The sequence below is a fragment of the Triturus cristatus genome, chromosome 6 (genome assembly GCF_964204655.1).
Source record: "Triturus cristatus chromosome 6, aTriCri1.1, whole genome shotgun sequence".
NCBI lineage: Eukaryota > Metazoa > Chordata > Amphibia > Caudata > Salamandridae > Triturus > Triturus cristatus.
The window spans coordinates 650,599,280-650,623,908 of NC_140589.1; positions in this window are offsets into that span (position 1 = coordinate 650,599,280).

The window sequence follows — 24,629 nt, forward strand, 5'->3', positions numbered from 1 at the left end:
TGCTTTGTTCGCCATAAGTTGGCAGGGTATGCTCAGACGTGAGTCCCTTGCTCACTTTGCCACTGGATTCAAGCAAGCCTGGCTGAAGACGGCTGAAATGCCAGAAACCGGTCCTAGGAAGCTTGTTTCCGGTCCAGGGAAGACATGGCTTGGCAGTTCGGGCTGGACTGTTCCCATGAGGCACAGGGTCAGACTGATTTGCATATGGCCATGTCTGAACTGGGGTGGCAGAGTGGGCTAAAGAACGGTGATGGATTAAACCCAGATCAGTTGACTGGGGGTGAGTGCTTGCAATGTTCAACACTCCGTCCATCATTTCCTTTGGTTTTTGCTTTGTTCGCCATAAGTTGGCAGGGTATGCTCAGACGTGAGTCCCTTGCTCACTTTGCCACTGGATTCAAGCAAGCCTGGCTGAAGACGGCTGAAATGCCAGAAACCGGTCCTAGGAAGCTTGTTTCCGGTCCAGGGAAGACATGGCTTGGCAGTTCGGGCTGGACTGTTCCCATGAGGCACAGGGTCAGACTGATTTGCATAGGGCCATGTCTGAACTGGGGTGGCAGAGTGGACTAAAGAACGGTGATGGATTAAACCCAGATCAGTTGACTGGGGGTGAGTGCTTGCAATGTTCAACAGTCCGTCCATCATTTCCTTTGGTTTTTGCTTTGTTCGCCATAAGTTGGCAGGGTATGCTCAGACGTGAGTCCCTTGCTCACTTTGCCACTGGATTCAAGCAAGCCTGGCTGAAGACGGCTGAAATGCCAGAAACCGGTCCTAGAAAGCTTGTTTCCGGTCCAGGGAAGACATTGCTTGGCAGTTCGGGCTGGACTGTTCCCATGAGGCACAGGGTCAGACTGATTTGCAGATGGCCATGTCTGAACTGGGGTGGCAGATTGGGCTAAAGAACGGTGATGGATTAAACCCAGATCAGTTGACGGGGGGTGAGTGCTTGCAATGTTCAACACTCCGTCCATCATTTCCTTTGGTTTTTGCTTTGTTCGCCATAAGTTGGCAGGGTATCCTCAGACGTGAGTCCCTTGCTCACTTTGCCACTGGATTCAAGCAAGCCTGGCTGAAGACAGCTGAAATGCCAGAAACCGGTCCTAGGAAGCTTGTTTCCGGTCCAGGGAAGACATGGCTTGGCAGTTTGGGCTGGACTGTTCCCATGAGGCACAGGGTCAGACTGATTTGCATATGGCCATGTCTGAACTGGGGTGGCAGAGTGGGCTAAAGAACGGTGATGGATTAAACCCAGATCAGTTGACTGGGGGTGAGTGCTTGCAATGTTCAACACTCCGTCCATCATTTCCTTTGGTTTTTGCTTTGTTCGCCATAAGTTGGCAGGGTATGCTCAGACGTGAGTCCCTTGCTCACTTTGCCACTGGATTCAAGCAAGCCTGGCTGAAGACGGCTGAAATGCCAGAGACCGGTCCTAGGAAGCTTGTTTCCGGTCCAGGGAAGACATGGCTTGGCAGTTCGGGCTGGACTGTTCCCATGAGGCACAGGGTCAGACTGATTTGCATATGGCCATGTCTGAACTGGGGTGGCAGAGTGGGCTAAAGAACGGTGATGGATTAAACCCAGATCAGTTGACTGGGGGTGAGTGCTTGCAATGTTCAACACTCCGTCCATCATTTCCTTTGGTTTTTGCTTTGTTCGCCATAAGTTGGCAGGGTATGCTCAGACGTGAGTCCCTTGCTCACTTTGCCACTGGATTCAAGCAAGCCTGGCTGAAGACGGCTGAAATGCCAGAAAACGGTCCTAGGAAGCTTGTTTCCGGTCCAGGGAAGACATGGCTTGGCAGTTCGGGCTGGACTGTTCCCATGAGGCACAGGGTCAGACTGATTTGCATATGGCCATGTCTGAACTGGGGTGGCAGAGTGGGCTAAAGAACGGTGATGGATTAAACCCAGATCAGTTGACTGGGGGTGAGTGCTTGCAATGTTCAACACTCCGTCCATCATTTCCTTTGGTTTTTGCTTTGTTCGCCATAAAAAGGCAGGGTATGCTCAGACGTGAGGCCCTTGCTCACTTTGCCACTGGATTCAAGCAAGCCTGGCTGAAGACGGCTGAAATGCCAGAAACCGGTCCTAGGAAGCTTGTTTCCGGTCCAGGGAAGACATGGCTTGGCAGTTCGGGCTGGACTGTTCCCATGAGGCACAGGGTCAGACTGATTTGCATATGGCCATGTCTGAACTAGGGTGGCAGAGTGGGCTAAAGAACGGTGATGGATTAAACCCAGATCAGTTGACTGGGGGTGAGTGCTTGCAATGTTCAACACTCCGTCCATCATTTCCTTTGGTTTTTGCTTTGTTCGCCATAAGTTGGCATGGTATGCTCAGACGTGAGTCCCTTGCTCACTTTGCCACTGGATTCAAGCAAGCCTGGCTGAAGACGGCTGAAATGCCAGAAACCGGTCCTAGGAAGCTCGTTTCCGGTCCAGGGAAGACATGGCTTGGCAGTTCGGGCTGGACTGTTCCCATGAGGCACAGGGTCAGACTGATTTGCATATGGCCATGTCTGAACTGGGGTGGCAGAGTGGGCTAAAGAACGGTGATGGATTAAACCCAGATCAGTTGACTGGGGGTGAGTGCTTGCAATGTTCAACACTCCGTCCATCATTTCCTTTGGTTTTTGCTTTGTTCGCCATAAGTTGGCAGGGTATGCTCAGACGTGAGTCCCTTGCTCACTTTGCCACTGGATTCAAGCAAGCCTGGCTGAAGACAGCTGAAATGCCAGAAACCGGTCCTAGGAAGCTTGTTTCCGGTCCTGGGAAGACATGGCTTGGCAGTTCGGGCTGGACTGTTCCCATGAGGCACAGGGTCAGACTGATTTGCATATGGCCATGTCTGAACTGGGGTGGCAGAGTGGGCTAAAGAGCGGTGATGGATTAAACCCAGATCAGTTGACTGGGGATGAGTGCTTGCAATGTTCAACACTCCGTCCATCATTTCCTTTGGTTTTTGCTTTGTTCGCCATAAGTTGGCAGGGTATGCTCAGACGTGAGTCCCTTTCTCACTTTGCCACTGGATTAAAGCAAGCCTGGCTGAAGACGGCTGAAATGCCAGAAACCGGTCCTAGGAAGCTTGTTTCCGGTCCAGGGAAGACATGGCTTGGCAGTTCGGGCTGGACTGTTCCCATGAGGCACAGGGTCAGACTGATTTGCATATGGCCATGTCTGAACTGGGGTGGCAGAGTGGGCTAAAGAACGGTGATGGATTAAACCCAGATCAGTTGACTGGGGGTGAGTGCTTGCAATGTTCAACACTCCGTCCATCATTTCCTTTGGTTTTTGCTTTGTTCGCCATAAAAAGGCAGGGTATGCTCAGACGTGAGTCCCTTGCTCACTTTGCCACTGGATTCAAGCAAGCCTGGCTGAAGACGGCTGAAATGCCAGAAACCGGTCCTAGGAAGCTTGTTTCCGGTCCAGGGAAGACATGGCTTGGCAGTTCGGGCTGGACTGTTCCCATGAGGCACAGGGTCAGACTGATTTGCATATGGCCATGTCTGAACTGGGGTGGCAGAGTGGGCTAAAGAACGGTGATGGATTAAACCCAGATCAGTTGACTGGGGGTGAGTGCTTGCAATGTTCAACACTCCGTCCATCATTTCCTTTGGTTTTTGCTTTGTTCGCCATAAAAAGGCAGGGTATGCTCAGACGTGAGTCCCTTGCTCACTTTGCCACTGGATTCAAGCAAGCCTGGCTTAAGACGGCTGAAATGCCAGAAACCGGTCCTAGGAAGCTTGTTTCCGGTCCAGGGAAGACATGGCTTGGCAGTTCGGGCTGGACTGTCCCCATGAGGCACAGGGTCAGACTGATTTGCATATGGCCATGTCTGAACTAGGGTGGCAGAGTGGGCTAAAGAACGGTGATGGATTAAACCCAGATCAGTTGACTGGGGGTGAGTGCTTGCAATGTTCAACACTCCGTCCATCATTTCCTTTGGTTTTTGCTTTGTTCGCCATAAGTTGGCAGGGTATGCTCAGACGTGAGTCCCTTGCTCACTTTGCCACTGGATTCAAGCAAGCCTGGCTGAAGACGGCTGAAATGCCAGAAACCGGTCCTAGGAAGCTTGTTTCCGGTCCAGGGAAGACATGGCTTGGCAGTTCGGGCTGGACTGTTCCCATGAGGCACAGGGTCAGACTGATTTGCATATGGCCATGTCTGAACTAGGGTGGCAGAGTGGGCTAAAGAACGGTGATGGATTAAACCCAGATCAGTTGACTGGGGGTGAGTGCTTGCAATGTTCAACACTCCGTCCATCATTTCCTTTGGTTTTTGCTTTGTTCGCCATAAGTTGGCAGGGTATGCTCAGACGTGAGTCCCTTGCTCACTTTGCCACTGGATTCAAGCAAGCCTGGCTGAAGACAGCTGAAATGCCAGAAACCGGTCCTAGGAAGCTCGTTTCCGGTCCAGGGAAGACATGGCTTGGCAGTTCGGGCTGGACTGTTCCCATGAGGCACAGGGTCAGACTGATTTGCATATGGCCATGTCTGAACTGGGGTGGCAGAGTGGGCTAAAGAACGGTGATGGATTAAACCCAGATCAGTTGACTGGGGGTGAGTGCTTGCAATGTTCAACACTCCGTCCATCATTTCCTTTGGTTTTTGCTTTGTTCGCCATAAGTTGGCAGGGTATGCTCAGACGTGAGTCCCTTGCTCACTTTGCCACTGGATTCAAGCAAGCCTGGCTGAAGACGGCTGAAATGCCAGAAACCGGTCCTAGGAAGCTTGTTTCCGGTCCTGGGAAGACATGGCTTGGCAGTTCGGGCTGGACTGTTCCCATGAGGCACAGGGTCAGACTGATTTGCATATGGCCATGTCTGAACTGGGGTGGCAGAGTGGGCTAAAGAGCGGTGATGGATTAAACCCAGATCAGTTGACTGGGGAAGAGTGCTTGCAATGTTCAACACTCCGTCCATCATTTCCTTTGGTTTTTGCTTTGTTCGCCATAAGTTGGCAGGGTATGCTCAGACGTGAGTCCCTTTCTCACTTTGCCACTGGATTAAAGCAAGCCTGGCTGAAGACGGCTGAAATGCCAGAAACCGGTCCTAGGAAGCTTGTTTCCGGTCCAGGGAAGACATGGCTTGGCAGTTCGGGCTGGACTGTTCCCATGAGGCAGAGGGTCAGACTGATTTGCATATGGCCATGTCTGAACTGGGGTGGCAGAGTGGGCTAAAGAACGGTGATGGATTAAACCCAGATCAGTTGACTGGGGGTGAGTGCTTGCAATGTTCAACACTCCGTCCATCATTTCCTTTGGTTTTTGCTTTGTTCGCCATAAAAAGGCAGGGTATGCTCAGACGTGAGTCCCTTGCTCACTTTGCCACTGGATTCAAGCAAGCCTGGCTGAAGACGGCTGAAATGCCAGAAACCGGTCCTAGGAAGCTTGTTTCCGGTCCAGGGAAGACATGGCTTGGCAGTTCGGGCTGGACTGTTCCCATGAGGCACAGGGTCAGACTGTTTTGCATATGGCCATGTCTGAACTGGGGTGGCAGAGTGGGCTAAAGAACGGTGATGGATTAAACCCAGATCAGTTGACTGGGGGTGAGTGCTTGCAATGTTCAACACTCCGTCCATCATTTCCTTTGGTTTTTGCTTTGTTCGCCATAAGTTGGCAGGGTATGCTCAGACGTGAGTCCCTTGCTCACTTTGCCACTGGATTCAAGCAAGCCTGGCTGAAGACGGCTGAAATGCCAGAAACCGGTCCTAGGAAGCTTGTTTCCGGTCCAGGGAAGACATGGCTTGGCAGTTCGGGCTGGACTGTTCCCATGAGGCACAGGGTCAGACTGATTTGCATATGGCCATGTCTGAACTGGGGTGGCAGAGTGGGCTAAAGAACGGTGATGGATTAAACCCAGATCAGTTGACTGGGGGTGAGTGCTTGCAATGTTCAACACTCCGTCCATCATTTCCTTTGGTTTTTGCTTTGTTCGCCATAAAAAGGCAGGGTATGCTCAGACGTGAGTCCCTTGCTCACTTTGCCACTGGATTCAAGCAAGCCTGGCTTAAGACGGCTGAAATGCCAGAAACCGGTCCTAGGAAGCTTGTTTCCGGTCCAGGGAAGACATGGCTTGGCAGTTCGGGCTGGACTGTCCCCATGAGGCACAGGGTCAGACTGATTTGCATATGGCCATGTCTGAACTAGGGTGGCAGAGTGGGCTAAAGAACGGTGATGGATTAAAACCAGATCAGTTGACTGGGGGTGAGGGCTTGCAATGTTCAACACTCCGTCCATCATTTCCTTTGGTTTTTGCTTTGTTCGCCATAAGTTGGCAGGGTATGCTCAGACGTGAGTCCCTTGCTCACTTTGCCACTGGATTCAAGCAAGCCTGGCTGAAGACGGCTGAAATGCCAGAAACCGGTCCTAGGAAGCTTGTTTCCGGTCCAGGGAAGACATGGCTTGGCAGTTCGGGCTGGACTGTTCCCATGAGGCACAGGGTCAGACTGATTTGCATATGGCCATGTCTGAACTGGGGTGGCAGAGTGGGCTAAAGAACGGTGATGGATTAAACCCAGATCAGTTGACTGGGGGTGAGTGCTTGCAATGTTCAACACTCCGTCCATCATTTCCTTTGGTTTTTGCTTTGTTCGCCATAAGTTGGCAGGGTATGCTCAGACGTGAGTCCCTTGCTCACTTTGCCACTGGATTCAAGCAAGCCTGGCTGAAGACGGCTGAAATGCCAGAAACCGGTCCTAGGAAGCTTGTTTCCGGTCCAGGGAAGACATGGCTTGGCAGTTCGGGCTGGACTGTTCCCATGAGGCACAGGGTCAGACTGATTTGCATATGGCCATGTCTGAACTGGGGTGGCAGAGTGGGCTAAAGAACGTTGATGGATTAAACCCAGATCAGTTGACTGGGGGTGAGTGCTTGCAATGTTCAACACTCCGTCCATCATTTCCTTTGGTTTTTGCTTTGTTCGCCATAAAAAGGCAGGGTATGCTCAGACGTGAGTCCCTTGCTCACTTTGCCACTGGATTCAAGCAAGCCTGGCTGAAGACGGCTGAAATGCCAGAAACCGGTCCTAGGAAGCTTGTTTCCGGTCCAGGGAAGACATGGCTTGGCAGTTTGGGCTGGACTGTTCCCATGAGGCACAGGGTCAGATTGATTTGCATATGGCCATGTCTGAACTGGGGTGGCAGAGTGGGCTAAAGAACGGTGATGGATTAAACCCAGATCAGTGACTGGGGGTGAGTGCTTGCAATGTTCAACACTCCGTCCATCATTTCCTTTGGTTTTTGCTTTGTTCGCCATAAGTTGGCAGGGTATGCTCAGACGTGAGTACCTTGCTCACTTTGCCACTGGATTCAAGCAAGCCTGGCTGAAGACGGCTGAAATGCCAGAAACCGGTCCTAGGAAGCTTGTTTCCGGTCCAGGGAAGACATGGCTTGGCAGTTCGGGCTGGACTGTTCCCATGAGGCACAGGGTCAGACTGATTTGCATATGGCCATGTCTGAACTGGGGTGACAGTGTGGGCTAAAGAACGGTGATGGATTAAACCCAGATCAGTTGACTGGGGGTGAGTGCTTGCAATGTTCAACACTCCGTCCATCATTTCCTTTGGTTTTTGCTTTGTTCGCCATAAGTTGGCAGGGTATGCTCAGACGTGAGTCCCTTGCTCACTTTGCCACTGGATTCAAGCAAGCCTGGCTGAAGACGGCTGAAATGCCAGAAACCGGTCCTAGGAAGCTTGTTTCCGGTCCAGGGAAGACATGGCTTGGCAGTTCGGGCTGGACTGTTCCCATGAGGCACAGGGTCAGACTGATTTGCATATGGCCATGTCTGAACTGGGGTGGCAGAGTGGGCTAAAGAACGGTGATGGATTAAACCCAGATCAGTTGACTGGGGGTGAGTGCTTACAATGTTCAACACTCCGTCCATCATTTCCTTTGGTTTTTGCTTAACAAAATGGCCGCCACTCACATGGCCAGGACACAACCGCAACAAGCATAAGCCAAGGGGAACAAAGAAAAGAAATGCAGGCCTTTATGGAAAAAGAAGCACATACTACTAAACTACCACCACAAAATTGCCACAAGCCACATGGGCACTCACAGTCACAACAGGCCATGGAAAACAATGAACTGAAGCAGGCCTATATATGACCGGACAAAGGAGGCCTGCTAAACAACACAGCTTTAATACAAAAATGAATATCAACAGGGCTACGAAAGGATTGGAAAGAAGTTACACATCAAGAACACACATCCAACAAAGATATTTAAGACACACACACACACAAACAGTGAAATACACCACTGCCACATTTAGCATTTCAATCCTAGGCCATCCACGCCCTACATGATGTTTAAATTTAACAGACACCAAAGAAACATGGACCCATGGGTACCCTACTGGCTGAGATTGCAAAGAAAAACAACTAGGCCCCTATTGAAAGTACAGGCCACCCACAACAATAATTTTTAAAAACAATGAAAATCCCAGAAAAATGTAGGTACAAACAAGCCCCAATGAAACAAACATGTACACCAATTCTCCAACTTACTTGTAAAATTAAATCTCAAATCAAAAAGTCCTCAAATAAATCCAATTCAATGGTATGATGCAGCAGACAGACACAAAAAGTGATCCTTCCAGCTCCAAATCCAAATGAAAGTGAACAGCACATGGACAAAGCACTGGGAGGAGCCTGCTGGACAGGAACAGGAAGTTGGAGACTCTGGGGCACTTCCTTCCTCTTGAAAAAAAGAGTAAAAAAATAAAGGACTCCTTGCACAAAAGACTACAGCCAAATCACAATCTGAGGAGTTTTTCTGAGCAAAATGATCATTTTCGAGAAGGATTTAATGAAGCTCGAGAGAAATTCTTCGTCAGATTGTAGTTTTTGCATGTTCGGGATCGCGATCTTACCAAGACAGCCGCCGGAAGTCAGCTCGCGTGTCCGAATGACGTGTTCGTGTTCGCACACTCTCGTGGGATCGGGCGGCCATATTACAAATCTCGTGGCGCACGCAAACGGACAGAAAAGCGAGTTGGCGAAATTAGAATCACGATAAGACGTTACCGCACACGTGAGAATGAATATTGAGCGAGCGAGGAAGCAAAACTACTACGCTATGCGGTAGATTGCGTAGCAATCTGCAACTTTGCGCTCTACGCGAATCACAAAGTTACTTTAACTTCGCAAGCGGAGCGTAGTTCACCGCCCAGACTTAGTATTAGGGTCGGTGAAGGAATTTATAATCGAAAAAATTGTTTTCTGATCGTGGTGCGCCTCAGAAATTTTGTTCGAGTAGTACTCTTTATTGCTAATTTAATGTGTGAGTGGTATTTTTTCCTGCTTAATTTGAAAGCAGTTTTAGTCTGCTGGGTCATAAGCTCTTCTCTATTTAGGTTCCAGTTGTTTACACTGGAGATATAGTTGAGCTAATGTAGGCGTGTACCAAGGCGCTTGGTGAGCTTTGGTTTTATGCTTATTGTTAGAATTGGGAATCTCTGATTGGCACAGGTATGCACTTGTGACAAGCAGGGACTCTTACTTCTAAGTCAGAGTAAGGGGATCACCCTTTCAAATAACCCCTGCTCACCCTTTAGGTAGTGTGGCGCAAGCAGTCAAGACTATTCTTAGGGCGTCATAGGTTAAGCATTTGTGAACACATACAGTAATGCAATGACACACCACAAATGGACACCAGTCAAGGTTGTATCAAAAATAGGTTTCTTTATATAAGGCTTAGCACAAGACCAGAATAACTAATTAAATGACCACAGTATTATTTTAAAGTTCAATCTTCTTGCAAAAACGCTTAAAATGCAAAAATAGGCTTCTGTTACTCAATTCTGGCTTTGTATGGTTCGTACCTGCATGTACGACTCGTCCGCATTAAAAACAAAGAAAGTACGAGCCAAACAATCGGTGCGGACTCCGGGGTCCGGGACGTGCACACTGCGGTGCGAACAGAACAAAGTACCTTAAGTTCGTGGGGTCCGCGACGGACAGTGCGGGACAAGTTGATGGGTCCGGGTCGTAGTCCGGCAGCGTACTCGGTCGGGTCCGGTCGCGGCGTTGGTACGGGACCTTCAGGGATACGTGCGGATGATCCGGATCAGCTTGCAGAGTCCGTGGCGTCGACTATCGAGCCGTACCTTCGGTGCGGATAGGCGGCGATACTTCTCGGTGCCGTACAGCGTACGGGGAGGATCAGCGTGATGCGGCTTCTCTGCTTTGAGTACGGCACGGTGCAGTACGTTAGCAGCGTACGGACCGTACCTGCGGGACAGCGAAGCTTGAGTCCGGCGTACAGGGTTCGGCAGCCAGTGATGTACGTCTCGAATCGGTGGGGAAGGTTAGGTGCAATGCAGCCGGGAGGGATACGGTGCGTACTAACGCTTTTGGATCAGCGTAGACGTACGGTGCCGGGCGGTAAAGACACGGCTTCGCGGCGGATGGGGCACGAGGCATACTGGGGCCAAATCCAGCGGGAAACAAGCAAGAATTGTCCAGGCAACTCAGTTTTAGAAGGCAGATGAGTCCAATGGTCCTGGGACTCAGTTCAGGGGGCAAGCTCTTCTTCCAAGCCCTTGGAGATAGTTGAAAAACAAAGTGCAAAGTCTCTTTCAGTCTTTTCCTCTCCTTTCTCAGCAAGGCACCAACTGCAGGCCAAACCCCCAGGTCAGGGAAAGTTACTCCTCCTTCAGCTTCTTCCAGGTCCTTCTAGTCAGGCAGAATTTCTTCGTGGTTCAATCAGGATCTGATTTCTTAGGAGCAGGGCTCCTACATTTATACTCAGTTTCTTTTGTCTTTACAGGCCAGGGGGGCCTTTGCATAATCCCAGTCCAGTTATTTTCAGTGAGGAGCACTTTGTTGTTGGGACTCTGGCTTCTTCTTTTAGCAGGCAGGGCAGAGACATCAGACGCTCCCCAGGGGGTGGAGCCAGCATTGTGGAGGCAGAGCACTGCCCTATTCAGAGTCAAGGTGCACTCCTCCCACCCATCCTGGTGTAATCTTTCTATTCACCACCTGGCAGCCCCAGCCTGTCTCCTGGAACTTCCCAGCCCTGTCACTCAAGCTGCACACAAAGAAGATAACCCCTCCCAGCAGAGGCGGACTGAAATGGTTAGGCACGCAAAGGCTAACTTTCTAAAAGTAGCATTTGCAAACCCAGAATATTAAAATAACCTTTGCTAAAAAATGTATTTTATTATTCTGAGTTCAGGCATACTAAACACGAATTTCTACCATGCTTCCTGAGCCTGCTAGGATTATAGAGTGTTATAATCTAGCAGCCCATTCTGGCCTATGGAGAGCAGGTAGCCTTACAATAGTGAAAAACGAAAATGGCTGTAATTCACTATTAGGACATGCCACACACCTCAGGGCATGTCCTACCTGATCCTTACAATGCACCCTGCCCTAGGGCCTACCATAGGGGTGACTAATAGGAAGGTAAGGGAAGGTTTAGGGACTGGCAAGTGGGGACACTTGCCCAGTCAGCATGACAGTACCAGCCTGCATGCAGGTTCTGCAATGGCAGACCTTAGACACATTTTACCCCGCTGCTTCTGTGGGTGGCACAACCAGTGCTGCAAGCCCACTAGCAGCATTTGGATATACAAGCCCTTGGCACCCCTAGTGCACTCTACTAGGGACTGATAGTAAACCAAATAAGCCAAACATGGAAGTCAATTCACATAATACATTTTACCATAGGGAGAGCATATGCACCTTAGCACTGATCAGCAGTGGTAAGGTGCCCAGAGTCATAAAGCAGCCAACACCAGGTCAGAAAAAATACAGGAGGAAGGCAAAAAGTTTAGGGATGACCCTGCAACAAGGGCCAAGTCCAACACTTATTGTTAAATTGTTCAAGTGAGGCTAGTTCATTGCTTATAGATGTCATCCACTGAAGGTAGAGTTGTGTATCTGCCAGAGTGCCTCCAGTTAGGGTGAATATGGATGCATAAGCAAGAGTAGGCAATTTAGGGTTAGCAACCAGTTTAGCCCATTTGTACCTTGGCTGTGGAGGGGTATTTGCTTAGGGGGGTTAGAAACTGACATCTTAATGCTGAGGGAGATGAATGTGTGATTTGACCATATTTGAGAAATAGGGGTTTCAACTATTAGAGGTCCATCAGGATGTAGGGCGGAAAAACACCCCGACCGCCATGGAAGCGGAAAACAACTGCCCGCCGGCTCTGTGGGAAAACCGGTGGCCAAATTAGCATTAACCGCCCCAAAAATCTGACCACGGCGGTACAAGGTCCAGAATAACTGCCCATAGCGGGCGGAGATGGCCAAAATCCGTCTGTGGCGGTCAGATTTGCGGGCGGAAAAACAACAACCCACCGCAACTATATCGGAGACACCGCAGCGGAAATTAGTATATCCCCGACGGTCCCGCGGTACGTACCGCCGTTTCCGACCGCTGCAGTCGCACAATGGGATGAATGGGAGAGCCAGCGGAAGAGCTGAAACACAGCCACCGTGGCGGACAAACCGTCAAAAATATGGCGGACGAAGCCAAAACCCCACAAGAAGGCAAAAAAGTGCACACAGAAAACTAGACATGCCGCCAAAATACACAAAACACACCCCAATGACACAACCACATGGCAAAACAAAAAATCCAAATCCCAGGACTACACACCTGTCAGCAACACCCCAATTGGACACACCCACATAGCTGTGTATAAAACCAGCCCCTTCACTGACCACAATCCCTTGCAAAACTCCAGGAGAGAAGGGACACATACCCCAGCTGACAGGAGAGGCAAAGGACACAACATCAGCAGCCACACAACACACAACACCACCACCGCCTCCAAACCAGCACAACTAACCCCCTGCACAAAACACACCATATACAGCACAACCACAACCACCACTCACACCCCTGCACACACAATCACTTTGCACACCACACACCATGGCCACACAGAAAATGCCCAAATTCACTGAGTGAGTTAAAGGTATTGGTAGATGAGATAGTCAGAGTGGAACCACAGCTTTTTGGTAGCCTGGTCCAACAGACACCATTAGCCACAAGGACACAAATGTGGGCTAGGATAGTCCAAAGGGTCAATGCAGTAGGGACCACCCCAAGATCAAAAAAGGAGATCATGAAGCGGTGGCATGGCCTGAAGAGAGTGGTCAAGGAGAGGAGGAGCAAGAACCGTGAGCTGGCTCAGAGGACTGGTGGTGGCCCTCCCATTCCACAAAAAACATTCACACAATGGGAGGAGAAGGTGCTTGCCATACGGCATCCAGAGAGTCTCCCAGGAATAGCCGGGGGAGTGGAGGCTGGTAAGCAAAAACAAATGACTACCGCCACTTTGCTATATACTGCCTTGCACAACTACAAAGCTACACCACCTAGGACACACACCCTCCATCTCCACCACACACTCACAAAAACATGCCTCACAGATCCAACATTCGCACACTCCCATTCACCATAAACATAGCTAACAACATAACCATGGGGGCATGTGTACAGGCAGACAGCACTACAACAACCACCTGGCCCCCTGGCCCACACCTGAGCAGGATGGATCCCTCCCCCACCCCACCCAGTAGCAGTTGGAAGCCATTGCAGTACACCAAACAAACTTACAGGTAGGTAGCCATCTTCACAATGAGGGTGTCTGGGGGTGGGGGCCTGCACCACTACTCCCACCATGCCCCCTTTCCCACAGCCTAGCAGGATGGATCCCTCCCCCACCCCACCCAGGAGCAGTTGGAAGCCTTTGCAGTACAACAAACAAACTTACAGGTAGGTAGCCATTACGTGCACCCACCCATGTTTCCCAAATTAAATGGTGCCATATGACAACACCAGCTCTCACATTGCACAAAGAGCCATACCTACCCCATTGCCAGGCACAGTGTGCACACAGGTAAGCCAAGGAAACTGTCACAACCACCAAAGTGTGACACACCAATGCACAAGTAGAAGAAAGCCTGGGCACATTCATGCACAACAACTAGTTACATGTGCATCACCATGGGGCAAGTGCAACAAGGATCATTCTCAAAATATGAAAGCATGTGTGGTGGCACAAATCAAGATATGCACATGACAAGACAAAGGGATGCAGGAGATGACAATGGCCAGTCCATGGCCAGATGTGACGTCTGCTAGGTCAGACAACTAAACCATGAGTCCACAATTAAACACATGTTGTGCCAGGCCCTAGATGGCAACAAGTCCCAGTAAACCTCAATTGGACACGGTTCGCATGGTATGCCCTGACACCTCACACAATGGACAAATAATGCTTGTACCACTGTATCATGGCAGGGAGCACAGTACTGCACACAGTCAACAATGTTATGATATGTCAATTGTGCAGTGTACAAAATGTGAATGACACACAGCTAACACAAAGCACTGCAATGACCATTTCCCATCTGACCCACAGGTGACCAAGAACTCACTGCAGAGGACAACACCAGCAACCTGCAGAGCCAGTCTCCACCCCTGGTACAAGGACTCTCAGATGTTGACTCCCAGGATTCCATGGATGATGAGCTCGAGGCCGGCCCATCTGGTGTGCCAGGGAGCAACAGGTCCCAGGACCCCAGTGTCCCCCCCACCACATCTGCGGCAACAACAACTCCACAGCAGACCCCGCCAACACCAGCACCACCACCACCACCAGTGCTGCCGGCAACACCCTCCCTGTCCCAGAGGATGCCCCGCACACACCACCCATGGAGGAGGGCAGGGAGAGGAGGCAGGTACCCACAGTGATGAGGCAACAGGTCTGTGGCAGCAGGGCAGGTGGGAGGGGCAGGGTCACCCAGGGACACCAGGAGGCTGGGACCCACTCCCTGGAACACATCACCAGAGTCCTGGGCGCATATGAACAGGCCCAGGGACAAACGGGCTGGTCGGACGATCTGTTGCACGAGCTCATCCTGCTGATGAGGTCTATCAACAGACGCATGGGACAAATTGTGGACTTCTTGGGCCAGCAAGTGGTGGTACTGAGGGACAGGCATGCGCCCCAGACAACACCTCCGCCTCCCTCTGGTGAGCTGCACAATGACAGTTCACCATCCTCCCCCGCACCCACAGAGAGGGATGAGTCCTCAGACCCCACTGGCCCTGCAGCAGGGCCCCCCACTGCCAAATGATAAAGGGGCCTTCCCAAGAAGACCCTGGGAGTATCTGGAGGCAAAGCACCTGCCAGACGCAAGTCACGGAGCCAGCCATGATGGCAACCCTCTCCACCACTGCATTGACTCTTTGGACTGTCCTACCCCACACTGCCTTGTGAATGGCATCTGCTTGTTGGACTGGGTCACCACAGCAATGTGGTGACTACTCGACCATCTCATCTACCACGACTCTCAACTCACTCCCCCCAATGGAAATATACACCCCCCTTGCATCTCACCATGGTAAATAAAATATCCTCACACACATGTTGTTGTGTCTGCTCCGTCTTTATTGCAGGGTGTACAGTCTTCAACATGATCACAATGTACCAGGACCATGGGCTGTATGTAGGCAAGGAGAAGTCGAAGGCACCTAGGGAAACACAACAGAACAACTGTCACTGGTCTGGGTGTGGCACCACAGACATCACACAAGCCCTAACACCAGGATAACCCAACATACACATGTCACAATGGCCCCCAAGTGTCAACATACATGTCCCGTTGATGTTCCCAAATTACATGTCCTAGAAACATTTCCAACCACCACTGAGTCTACAACTGGCTGATGCCACAATTCTCACATGCCCCTTCATGACAACAGCAATCTCATCAGACAATGGGTATGTTGCATATTGCCATCCACCATCAAGTGAAATAGCGGGTGATGAGCTGTTCACGCAGGTCAACACCTTCCTCCTCTCCACTGTCCTCATCACTGGACATGGCTTGGTTTGCAGGCTGTGGTCTTGGGTCCTCACCATCATCCAGGAGCAGGAGAATCTCCCTGCGAATGGCTAGGTTGTGGAGCATGCAGCATGCAACAACAATCTTAGACACCTTCTCGGGCGAGTACGCCAGTGCACCTCCGGTCTTGTCCAGGCACCAGAAACGTGACTTGAGCAGGCCAAAAGTGCGCTTCACCACACAACGTGTCCTCCCATGGGCCTCATTGTAGCGGACTTCAGCCGGGGACCTGGGATTCCGCAGTGGGCTCAGCAACCAGGGACGGTTGGGATATGCAGAGTCACCTAGGTATGACAAACACAAATAGACATTGCAATGTCGCAGAGTGTTGGGGGAGCAGGTCACACACATAACACGCCACACGACTAGGCATACTCACCCACAATCCATGACGCTCTGGAAGAAGATTAGCCATTAGCTGGGGCACTATGCTGTTCCTCAGGATGTAGGAGACGTGGGCTGAGCCTGGGAATTTGGCACACACCTGCGAGATGGTCATATCTGCCAGGCACATAACCTGCACATTGATGGAGTGGTAATGCTTGCGATTGCGGTAAATGTACTCACTTGCCTGTGGTGGCACAAGAGTGACATGGGTGCAATCAATGGCCCCAACAACATTGGGGATGTGTCCAAGGGGATAGAAGTCTCCCTTCACAGCTGGCAATTCTGCACCCCGGGGAAATGGTTGTATATGTCCTTGTATAGCATCATGGCGGACAGTACATCACGCAGCACCATGCTGAACATTGGTTGTGACATCCCACCAGCGCTGGCCACAGTCTCCTGGAACGATCCTGTGGCAAAAAAATGCAGGGCTGCCATCACCTTATAAGTAGGGGTGAAAGCTGTTGGATATGTCCTGCGTGGCTGCAGGTGGGGCTCCAACAGATCTGAAAGGGTCTTCACGGTGGCTCTGTCCAGGCGGCATTTGCATATGATCGCAACATCCTCCATGTCCTCCAGCACCGTCAAGTGATGAATCAAATTTGGCCTCCTCCTTTTGGAGTTGATAGTGGACACATGTCAATACAATACACCAAGAGATGTGCACAGCAGATCACGTTCTGGATGACACAACGACAACAATGACTGACATCTAGAGTGACTAACAGACCAGCTTACATAGAGGGACACCTTCAGCTACACAAAGGGCGCACGTGTCAACTTACACAGGACAAGTACCTCAAACACCACCTTAGGCTATGTGAATGTACATAGGGATATGGCCACAGTACACATGTGCATGCCTGGGAGTCTAGCATCCAACATATGTGTAACTTATCAAAACCACTGTCTCCTACCTAGCTGCTGTACCGGTCACACCTTGATGCGTCATTCCAACCTGGCACACATCCACCACACAATGACCACAGTTGGCCCTGGAATGATGAATGTGTTCATGAGCAGACATGAGAGGCAATGCTAATTAGATCAACATTCATCAAAACGAGCATTGCTGTGATTGTCACTGGACCTCAACACATTGTCATGTGTACACATTGTACAGTCCAGGACTACACTGTCCTGCCTACACCAACTTCAAATCCTCAAGTGACATGTGAGTGGGTACAGACAAATGTACGTTACACACACACAAATATGGCATGTGTAGCCATCAGTGGAGTAAATTGAACATTGGCATCGTGTGCACAATGATGTGCCATTGAACATGTTGGCACTATGCACTGTTGATGTGTGACAGATGGCCATCGCCATTGCATGGAACCCATATCGTGGTAGCTACCACCTGGCACCGGCAGTATGTCACCAGCACCCCCATTCACACCAGTGCAGTAGTCATAGGCATGGAAACATGTGGAAATGGTGGTTGGCATGCTCTGCCGCCAAAATGGCGGTGCCTCGTGTCAATGCATGGTACCCATATCGCGGTAGCTACTGCCTGGCACCGGTGGTGTGTCACCAGCACCCCCATTCACACCAGTGCAGTAGTCATAGGCATGGTGACATGTGGAAATGGCAGTAGGCATGCTCCGCCACTAAAATCGCGGTAGCGCACCCCGGACCCCAGCGGTGTTACACCGCCATGGAACTCGCCCTAGAGCCATTTGGAAGCTCGATAGCGGTGGCTTGATACAATTTTGAAGGTCACGGTAGGCGTGCTCCGCGGAGGCGGTCATTGAATGCATTTGAAAGAGGCAGACATGGACCACCAATTGCTGCAGCTTGGCACCTTTGAAACGACCCCAGGGGGCTGTATATGTGGGAGTGAGCTTCACATTGCCACTGCTCACAGAGCCTGCTGCCTGAGACTCATCATCTGCTGCTGCCTCCAGGGACTGCTGCCTGACACCCCTCACCTGCTGCTGCCTCCAGGGACTGCTGCCTGACACCCCTCACCTGCTGCTGCCACCAGGGACTGCTGCCTTGGGACCCTCGCCACCAAAATCCCCTGCTGTTGTCTCATGTCCAAAGTGATGGCAAGGACAGAGAAGATCCGTGCCAGTCCCTTCACGAGCGAGGAGCTGGAGGTCCTGGTGGACGAGGTGCTCACACAGTACCCAAGGCTATATGGTGCCCCAAATGTCGTGGTGAGTCTTAGACAGTGTTGTGGTAGGGCAGGGGGGCCACACATATAGTGGACTGATGCAGTATGTGCCTGGGAGTGTGGGGGAGTGTCATGCACTGCCTGACATGCTGTCTCCAGTGGGAGGGTGTATGTACCCAATGCCACAGCTTTTCCTCCATGCACATGTAAGTATGATTGACCTGTGTTGTGTTGTCAGCCATACAGTGACACAGAAGGTTGTTCATGCCGTAGTCAGGACAGTGATTGCTTGGCTGGATGGCTGTGTGTGCCCCTGTAGTCCATCTCAGTGTGTGCCCAGCTGGACAGCACAGTCCCTGTCTACAAAGACAAGGACACATCATTTCACTTACAGAGTATGACATCAGTCTATTCACATTGCACTCCAGCTGTGACCCATCTCAGCACTGTAGATTGCACACAACCGCCCTTGTGAAGGGCATTTTGTATTTGTGAGATCATGTCCCTCAATGTGACATCCCTGACACAATTATCTATTCACAGGGCAGGGACATTGAGGGCTGCGCAGTCTTGGACACAATGGGTCACCCCCCAAACACAGGTTGATATGTGATGTATGTGTTGCTCAACCCAACAATTAACTGGAGATATGGGCAGGCAGGTTTCAGTGCTGGCATCCTGCATGTGTGTGAGATGTGCAGGGACTGGGTTCCCCCTCACACCTGCATGCTTTAACATCAGCTTTTCCCATGCAGGGGTCACATGTGGGCTGTACTATGGTCTCTGATTAATCTATCGTTGGATATGTGATTTTGTTGTATCTTGCTGCTATACTGATAGATGTTGGTACATGGCACTGTGTACCTGATCATTTCTCCCTCTTGTCTCCCATGCCTGCAGCTCAAGGTACACCAGCATAAGGCCGTGTGGAGGGCCATTGCAGCGAAGGTACAAGCACTGGGGGTCTCAAACCGACGGCGCAGCCACTGCCACAAGAGATGGGATGACATCAGCTGGCTGGCAAAGAATGTGGCGGAGATGACCCTGGGGCTGCTTCCTCGCACTGGGCGTCTGGCACGGCGCAGCATGACACCACTAATGGGGCACATCTTGGCGGTGACACAGCCTGAGCTGGATGCACGTTTGAAGGAGCATCAGCAGCAAGCCAGGGGGTGAGCATTTTTTGGAGTCTGAATTTGGATGGGAGTGGCTGCATGTGTACAGAGCCTGTGCCAGCGCTGGCGTCTGTGATGTTGGTAGTGTGATGCTGTGCCATGTAAGTGGCTGCTGGCCTGGGTACCTGTGGCATGCATTTGCCCTACCTGTACTTACAAAGTTGATTTGGAAGCTGTGCCTTCACATTACATTCTGAGTTGTGCTCTTCAGGTTTCTTCTGCATTGGTGTAGTCTTGGGAATCCCATGGGAGGGAACGGCAGTGTGCCCAATCTGACTGTGCGTACATCAATGAGTCCATTGCATGCACCCATATTGGGGAAGGCTAGATATCTTACTGCAATGTGCAGCATTCTATTGTCCCCAAGGAACAACATGGTAGGTGGCATGGGCTAATGTCCATTGTGGACTGTCATGTTGTAGTCTGGGTCTGTGTTGTCCCCTCCTGTTACATCCAGTTCTGTCATTGGCAACAAGTTGTGTGCCCCCATCATGTCCCTAGGTGTGGTCAGAACTAGTTGTGTGTCTGTTTGAACAGTGCCACAAGCAGGGTGTTGTGCTGTGTGGTCATCATGTGGCTCACTCATGCCTGAGTTTCCAGTTTCCATGCACTGCTTGAGTCTATGTAGTGAGTTGGCACGATGTGATTGCACAGGTTGATGTGCAACATGTAGATTTGCTCAACTTTTGTCATGCATTGCTTGCATATGTTTGTTCTGTTTTTGCCACTACATCTCTCTCTCCCATGCAGCTCACCTGTGGTTACGGAGGGACAGGAGATGGACACCAGTGGGGGTGAAACTAGCACCACAGCTGCCCAGAAGCCCAGTGACACAGATGTCACCAGCGTATCAGAGGGGGACAGGAGTCTGCTGGAGGAGTCCCAGCCTGAGACGCAAAGCACCACATCATCCGATGCCAGTGGGGATGCATCCATGTTTGGAGGGCACAGGGAATGGGGACTCTGCATCAACTTCCACCACACAGCAGCCATTGCCCACCCTCCCAGCCACTACCTCTGCTGCTGCCCGTGTCCACCTCAGTAAGAGGGGAAGAGTGTCCTTCACCCCTGGCACCGCTGCCCTTGCCCCTGTCCCCTCTGCTGCCATCAGTGCTGAATCTGTGGCCATTTTGCGCCAGCTGTGTGTAGCTCTCCTAAATGCCTTCATTGACCATGACAAGAAATTGGCCCAGGTCGTTGCTTTCATGGAGGGCATACATTCCAATGTGGGTGGGCTGCACCGGACAGTCCAGGCTTTGTCATAAACAGTGACGTCTGCCCTGCAACAGGCACATTCTCACAGTCCAGCTCCAGTCCCTTTGTCCACCACCCAGGCAGTGGCCACGTCTGACGATAGTGACCACTGTCCACATACATCAAAGTCACGATACAGCACACGGAGCACACAGTAGCAACAACCCAAGCAGTCCCGTGCGCAGACACCATCCCCACAGAACACCAAAGGCACCCCAGAGCGCAGGGAGAAAAGCCCGTCAGGCGACACCAGGGGACAATTAGCAAAGTAGCAGACCTCAGGCACACATGCCTCAGTGGTATACCCATCCAAGGACTCTCCTGCCCCTAAGGCATCGCACAAAGATAATCGTACAGTGTCTGTGCCCACCAAGGAAGTGGTGCATGCGAAGGGTACACCTAGGAAGGGCTCAAAGGCAGTATCACGAACCACCTCGACTCCCATTCCAAGCCCAGTGAAGCAGGGGCTGGAGGAGACTGTAGGGGTGACACCTAGTAAACAGGGGAAGGGGGGCAGAGGCGAAGCCAGGCAAAGCGTTCAGCTGGGTCCAGCACATCACCAGAGGGGCTGCAAGCGCATGCACCTGCTGCAGCAGTGGTGGTGTGTGTGTCTGTTGTGCCCACACCAATTCCCATTGATCCCAAGTCAGGCAAGCCATTTAGGATCCCCAAGAAGTGGAAGGGCACCCCTCCACAATCTCCCAGCCACACCATGACTCCCGTCTGCATGGCTCCACCTTCACGTGCCACTACACCACCTGGTCCAAGCAGCCCTCCAGTCTGCCAAGACACCGATTGCTCTACCTCAGCTGTTTCGCTCTCTCCCCCTTTAAGTGCGCCAACAGTCCCCAAGGCACAGCCAGCTCCCAGTCTGCCTGACAGCCAAGTCTGAGTGGTAGTCACCCTCACACACCTGTGTCTCACACAGGAGGGCCTGTGCTGCACATTGTTGCCCCCTGACTGTGTTGCTGGCCATGGAAAGGTACCATCGCACACATTTCCTGTGCAGCTGCTCATGGACATACTCTGCACTCTGCCCTGGCCACTGGCCTTATTGTTCACTGCTGTTTTGGACCCTTGCCTGTGCAGCTTCTTATGGACATGCTCTGCACTCTGCCCTTTGGTCTCCATTGAAACTCCGAAGAAGATGCGGCGATACTGCCCACGCTCACTGAAGTAATGCAATCGTGCATTCTCCAACAGCTGGCACACAGTACCCAACAGGACTTTCTGCCATAAAGCAAACAGAATTGATCCCGCTGGTGTCAGCAACCCCCAAAGTCCAGATGTTTAGCGCTCCTGCGCCTATAATGAACCGTCGACTCTCTGCCACCTTAGAATTGTAAAAAAGGTGTGATATATTATCAAGACAGCAGTGCATTATTTGTTTGTCCTGGAGATGATGCCCTATATTTAATGTGGCATTGAAACGTCGTCGACACCCAAACACCCTATGCACTAGACTCAAGCTATAACACATTGTGCAACGGTGTTAAATGATTAATTTGTGTCTGTCTATACTGAGAACAACTGTACAGACCCATTTTGGCTTGCCTTTTGGCCAATTCTGTGTTCATTGTTCTGTCTTGTGTTCTGTTGGTCACGGCTGTGCCCACTTGTCATTTGAATGTTTTATTTGATACTACTTTTGAAAAATATTATGAAAATAAATTCTTGTCCGGCTGGACAAAAGACATACATTCTATTCTAAGTGTATGGTTATCTATCACACTGTATTCCTCCTGAATAGGACCATTGTTCTCTATAACACTGCACTCTGCCCTGGCCACTGGCCTTGTTGTTCACTGCTGTTTTGCCCTTGCGTGTGCAGCTTCTCATGGACATACTCTGCACTCTGCCCTAGCCACTGGCCTTGTTGTTCACTGCTGTGTTAGACCCTTGCCTGTGCAGCTTCTCATGGACATGCTCTGCACTCTGCGCTGGCCACTGGCCTTGTTGTTCACTGCTGTTTTGCCCTTGCCTGTGCAGCTTCTCATGGACATACTCTGCACTCTGGCCTGGCCACTGGCCTTGTTGTTTTGCCCTTGCCTGTGCAGCTTCTCATTGACATGCTCTGCACTCTGCCCTGCCCACTGACCTTGTTGTTCACTGCTGTTTTGCCCTTGCCTGTGCAGATTCTCATGGACATACTCTGCACTCTGCCCTGGCCACTGGCCTTGCTGCTTTGCCCTTGCCTGTGCAGCTTCTCATAGACTTGCTCTGCACTCTGCCCTGCCCACTGGCCTTGTTGTTCACTGCTGTTTTGCACTTGCCTGTGCAGCTTCTCATGAACATACTCTGCACTCTGCCCTGGCCATTGGCCTTGTTGGTCACTACTGTTTTGCACTTGCCTGTGCAGCTTCTCATGGACATACTCTGCACTCTACCCTGGCCACTGGCCTTGCTGTTTTGCCCTTGCCTGTGCAGCTTCCCATGGACATGCACTGCACTCTGCCCTGCCCACTGGCCTTGTTGTTCACTACTGTTTTGCCTTTGCCTGTGCAGCTGCTCATGGACATGCTCTGCATTTTGTGCCTTTCTCTTCTCGTGGGGCCTATCTGTGCAATAAGTGAATAAAGACAGTTGCTCCAGTTGTCTATTTTGTCAGTGTCCTTACTGAGTAAAGATATTTTGCTGTGTGTAAATGGATTACTGTGCCACATGGTCTGTGTGGCACTTCAACGTGTTCAATGTTTGGGCTCACTTGCTCTCTTTTTTTCAGGGGTGACAGGGTCTTCAGTTCTTCGTGGCCCAGATACTTGTGGTGGCAATGGTGTCAATTTCGAATGTTTAGCAGTAGTCATTTACTTGATTAGTTCATGTTGGCCCTATTGTACACATGTCAGGTTGGGGGGCACTGCCAGCACAGGGTGGGTTTCTGCACACAGTATTGCAGGCAGGCTGTCCAGGGTCATCATGTGTGTGTTCTTCCTATATGTGTGCCCAGGGGTGTATGTGTGTGGTCATCTTGTGATGGCCAGTCATCCTAGTCCCATGCCTTACTTTCCATGTGTACTCTTGGATGGCCAGGTAGTGTGCAGTGTGAAGGGGGTGAGTTTGTGGGGAGTGTTGATGTGTGCATGCCTCTGCAATGTCAACTACACACATGTGTCACCCAGGAGTTGTGTGCCTGTTGTTTTGATTGTTCCTCCCTGTGGATGTGGGTGTATGCCCATGTGGGAGTTGTATGTTGTGCACTGTGCAGTGTGTTGGTGTGTACTTGCAGTTCTGCCTGTCTCCTACTTGTTGTTTATGTCTCTTGTTAGTATGCAGAGGGTGTTACTGGCAATTCAGTGTTGTGTTTTGTTGCACATCCCTGTGTCTGGTGGCTGTTTGTGGGGTCTGTGCACTCCTGCTCTCCACACTGCCATTGTGGTTGTGTTTTTTCATGCCTTGCTGTCCCATGGTGCCTTCTTGCCTCCAGTGTGGCATGTTGTGTGTGTTGTCTTGCCGCGCCCTATCTGTGCTTCAGCTGCGTACCCATTGTGGGTCTGCACTCCCTCTCTTTGTGTATGGTACACTCCTGCCACGTCCCCTACTGACATGCAGTACACTTCACTTTGGTGTGAACTGTCCCCTTGGTTTGTATGTGTGTGTGCCTCCCTATGACTTCATTTGTGCCACTGTGCTTTGTGGTGTAGTTATTTGTCCAGGGTCAATGTGTCACTCAGTGCATTTTCCCAATGGGTCATGTGTGATGTTCTGGTGCTGTTTGTCAGTCATGGTTGCTGCTATGCAGTTCAACTGTGTGTGCTGCCCAGTCCTGTGGTCAAGTTGTTTCTACCTTTGTGTCCCAGACTTGTGCATCTATTGGGTGTTGTG